The sequence below is a fragment of the Eurypyga helias genome, unplaced genomic scaffold (assembly GCF_000690775.1).
Source record: "Eurypyga helias isolate BGI_N326 unplaced genomic scaffold, ASM69077v1 scaffold18771, whole genome shotgun sequence".
In the NCBI taxonomy this organism is placed as follows: Eukaryota; Metazoa; Chordata; class Aves; order Eurypygiformes; family Eurypygidae; genus Eurypyga; species Eurypyga helias.
The window spans coordinates 51,501-56,650 of NW_010231697.1; positions in this window are offsets into that span (position 1 = coordinate 51,501).

The window sequence follows — 5,150 nt, forward strand, 5'->3', positions numbered from 1 at the left end:
GTATGTAAGGAGGATGCTAGCAGCATCATAAAGCAACCAAGCATAGTAACAAAAACACTTCAGCTGACACAGCTCTGAAAAACGCCTTTTTTATGAGTGTACACTTTGCAGAGAAAAAACCTCAAATTTTCACAACCTGGTTGCAGGCATTAAGTAACAATCAGCTCTCAGAGAAAAGTGCTGTGATGTATTATGGCATTAGGTCTTGCTGAGGAAGACAGACTGTATCATGATTACATGCAAAATTAAACTTGAAAAACGGCATTAGAAATATCCATGACTTTGAATTTCAGACCTATTTTCTTCCCTCCAGAAAGTACTGTTTAAATGTTAGGTACAGGAATCCCACTGACATGCACTCCTGAGTACAAGCTTCTTACCATCCTGGAAAGAAACAATACAATTGCTTCACTTGGGCTCATTAAATATACAGTGCATAAACTCTGGCTTTGGAAATCTCATCAGCAGGAGGCTTCTTTCTTTCTTCTTATTTTTTTTTCCCCCACCCCTTGAGGATTACTGAAATCTCTGCATTATCCACTGAATAATGACAATGTTCTGCAGCCTTGAGCTGTGACTAAGGGTTTGGTCATAGGTCCTACAAGGCAGGGAACATAGAGGCTGCCATTGCAAAAGTGCATTATAATAGAAGTTATTTCTTTTTTAAATAATTAAGCACCCAACCTTGTTTATCCCATGTACTTCTCGCTTGCAGTGCGTACTCAGAAAAATCTGACTACGAGAGACAACCTGCTGGTTTTGCGATGATACTGTTATGCTCATTGAAAAGGGCCTCCACAGGATCAGCAAGGCTCTGTTAAAACTTCTTGCTCTGTATCTCCAGACACTGCTTCTCAGACCATTCTGGCTGCCTCACGTCCATGAAGATGTTCACTTTCCACACTGATCATCACCTGCACTTATATCTACTGTTCCTCTTAAATATTTCTCCTTTTAGGACTCCACAGATACTCACATTGAGTGCAGTAACAGGGTCAGGCCTTAAGGCTACAAGTACATGGACCCTTTTTTTGGTGAAGGACACAGCTCCCGGCTTCCTCCTCTTCATAGCTGTGACTCCTCATCCCCACTCCCACAGCATCTCTTCACTTGTGCCAGCACAAACATTTGTGCAGCCATGCTGGGAATCAGATAGGGAAATTGATCCAGCTAAAAATAACTCCTATTTTTTTTTCCCCCAAGCCAATTCTCAGGCACAGTGGTTCCTGATGCAGGTCACTTGCGGTATGGCAGTGGAAAGATGGTGGCAGCAGGATGGTTGGGCTGGGAGAGCAGGATGCCTTCCTGGTGCCCTAGCATCTGGTTATGCTGGCTTAAACTGACTGGGACATAGGTATGAGTTTTCAAAAGACTGCCACTGTAGTGAGAATACTAGTATGGTTCTCAAGCCTGATCCCCAGAGGCAGTTTGGTGCCCTGACCCAGCCAAGCGCAAATAATAACTACACTCACAGACAAACATCAGAACTGTCAGAAGTCCTCAGGCTTCTTGCAGACATCTCAAATGCCTTCACAGGACAAAGCTACATCCGAGCCCTGTGTCTTACCAAGGGAGCAGAAGGGCTCAGCAGCAAGTTATCATGTGGGAGATGAGATCCTCCTATAGACTTCCTGAAGCGTGGACCTTGCGACGTAGTGCAATGCTCCATCGTGATGTGGTGATACCTACAGTTTCTCTCCCTTGCCAGGAACACAGACATCCTCACACAACCACTCCCTGTGAGACTAAATGCTTATGCTTGCTATTTATTGCCCTTTTCCTTCAAGCAACAAACAACTTGAATAAAAACAACAGAAAATTGAGAAGAAGATAGCAAATAATGAAACGTACACTATATTCTGGAGCACACGGGTACAAAAAAGCAGGTGACACTGCTGATCAGCGTAAGGTCAGGGATAGAAATGATGTCAGAGAAACCGCTTTTAAACACCTGAGAAAGACTGAGGAGAAACAGCAGAAGTAGACCAGCCAGCAGATGAGGGACAGACGAAGTAGAGCAGAAGTGGAAAAAGACCAAGCCAAGATGCAGAAATGTTCCAGTGACGGTAGGAGGTGAGGGTTTGCTGAGCACATGTGGTGCCAACACTTCCAGACTGAATGTCTCCCACAAGGTCGGAGGAACTGGGCTCATGTACTAACTAGTCTCTAATACTGTCCTATGATCCCAAGTGCAAATAGTGCAGAAATAGAAACCTGAAGAAAAAGCTAGTATTAAAGGAAGGACTTCAGAGTCAGCCTTGAGTAGGAAAGAAAAAGCTGAGCTCCATGGATACCAATAGGTCTGCAGCACACCAGGGGTACTACAGGCACTTTGGTGACAGAGCACAGTTTCGCTCTCATGAGTCTTGGGGCTCATCCTTACTGCCAGTTGCTAAGTAATGTTCACAGATGGCCAAAAACCTATCAAAATGTTTGGCCTTTACTTGAGACGTCACAGTGCTGTGAGGTGGTCCATTGGCTCAAGAAGAGAAGAGGTAGGCATCTGGGCAAGATAGTTGCTTGTAGTTTGGAAACATGAAACAAACCGGATAGCAGAAGTATCCCAAACCAAAGGATCAACACAAAAAGGTCAGCATAAGTGCTTCAACAGGATAAGGATCATTCACAGAACAATGCTTTGCCTCACACAGAGAAGAGTATCATTTCAGGAACTCTTTCACTACTTGTATACTTCCTCAGTTTCATCTAATTGTTCAGACTACTCCTCCTGGAGTTATTACTCTTCACGAACAAAATTAAGCTTTGCACTCAGGGAGATGGGTAATGAAGCCCCTGAGCAAGTCTGGAATATAAAATTACCCAGAGTGAAAACAAGTTCTTTTCTCTCAATACATGGACTGAAGTGATTGGCCTTGGACACCCGGTTGTGTCTTCCCTGTAGAACCAAAGAGCAGGCTGGCCAACACGGCCGCTCTGCAAGCAGTCATCAGGGTACCTAAGCATTTACTTTCCAGCGGCTCCCTTTATCTCCCTTCCTATTATCCTGCTTCTCTGAAGACACGAGAAGCACAAATCCATGCTTCTGCCATGGATTTGTCATTTCAGCATATTTTAGCAGGGCTTGAAATTGGTTGCTGTTACAGCCTGGCCAACCCTCCCTCCACTTGTGGGAGGAACACAAGGGGACAGTGCTGATGGTTTGGCTGTCGGGAGCTCAGTCCTCGTGGAGCTCAATCCTCATGTCCTGCAGGTGGGTCTTTCATTTGCACGTGAGCCTGCTGCAGTCAGCTGCTGTGCTAGCTGGCCATGCCACAGCACCCATCCATCCCATCCCTTTGCTAACTCAGTGGTCTCCTTGCCCCAACTCCTTGGTCAAAGAAGTGGGTTTCTCAGTAAACTTTCAGCTACGTGAGTCATAGAGGAGCCAGATGAAGCCATGTGGGACCAGGAAGATGTAAGAGACAGCACAGAGCTCCTTCAAAAGAAACCCACAAGAGCAGCCAAAAACCTGCCAACCTGCAAAAAAACTGCCAAAGGAGTGCACCCCTTCACCAGGCAGCTTGCACAAGCTCCTTGGGTGACAGGCAGTGTGTGCACCCCTTCACCAAGCACTTTGCACAAGCTTCTTGAGCAGCGAGCAGTGTGTATGGCAGACTGTGAACCTGGGCTGAAATACTGTTATTACTGGGGTGGGTGAGGCAACGTTGGTTTGTTAATAAAAGCACCAGAAGAATACGATCAAGAAGAAAGTAGCGTTAACGTTCAAAAAATTATGTAATTTCTTATAAACTATAAAACAACTAAGTTTTGAAAGCAATTTTTGTTGTCTTTCCCTCTGGGAGCTGCCTTTTTTATTTCCCAGTGGGGAACTGAGTGGTATGATGAGGATTAAGGCACAGCAGATTCAAGTCATATAAGAAACCACTGAGAAATGAGCCTTGCTCATCATTGTTTTAAGGTAAGTTCAAGGATTTTTTCCAATGTTTTGATTAAAAGGAACAGATTTTAGCCTACTGTTAAATTAATGAAAATGCTTCTTTAAATGACAAACCAAGCGCACTTTTGGAAATGGTTAGTGGCTCAAAGTCATAGCACTGATTTAAAGTACATTGCTCACAGAAAAAGGTATAATAATTAAAAAAAAAATACAAAGTTACCTTTGTGTACACACAGTACAGATATTTGATATGATAAAACTGTCAATAAACTCTTAATTTAGTATTTTATTTCCATGGACCTTAGTAACTTTGTAGATGCAAGTCATGACAGTGAAAAGTTAGGATACAGCAAGTCGGAGGAAAAAAAAAATCATACGGGTCAAATTCCTTTCCTTATAAAGGGAATTGGGGTTGTGCTTGTGCACCTCAGAAAGCAGGCAGGTGCATATCTGGATTGCAGTTACACGAGGTGTGACCTGGAGAAGTCCCACAGGAATCAATGGCATTGTACCACAAAAAACAGGTGTATAGGAATATAATTTAAGCCAATAGGCGTACACGACTCCAGTCAGTCCACCACTGTTTACGGCATCAAAAAGGATGTATTAAACACAGTAGTATGATAAGGAATACCTCTATTTTGTAGAAAACCCTGCCTTGGAGAGGAAGTTGAAAGCACCCTTGAATTTTAAGCAGCAATAACTTCAGTAGGAGGTTCTCTCTGGCAACAGTTGAAAAGGCTGAAGAAGACATTCACACAAAAATGCATCAAATCCCCAAAACTTGACAAGACTGAGTTGTGAAGCTGAACAGAAGCTGAACAGGATTGTTTAAACCAGCTGGCACTCTATAATTTATTTCATCTGTCCTTTTCATACTGCCAGGGAGAGTCTGCCACTCATGTGAGAACCCAGCTACATCACTGGATGCCTGATATCATGCCAACCCTCATGAACAGTGACAAAAAGTCTATTCCATTTAATTGCCAGGTGTCAAGCAAACTCATTACAGTGCGTGGAAGGTTCTCTGTGCAACCGATCAACTTGAAGAGACTTACCTTTGTGGCTGCTGTCTATACAGCCACAATTAAATAAAAGCAGATGAAGTAGGCAATGAATAATTATGACTGCAAGATAAATCAAATGCTGGGAAAGTAACTTCAGAAGTATAATTTAAGCATCTTACATAAATAAAAAGTATCAGCATCTTCTGTGATGTGTTTTTACACTGAAGTGGTTCAGAAAATTAAAA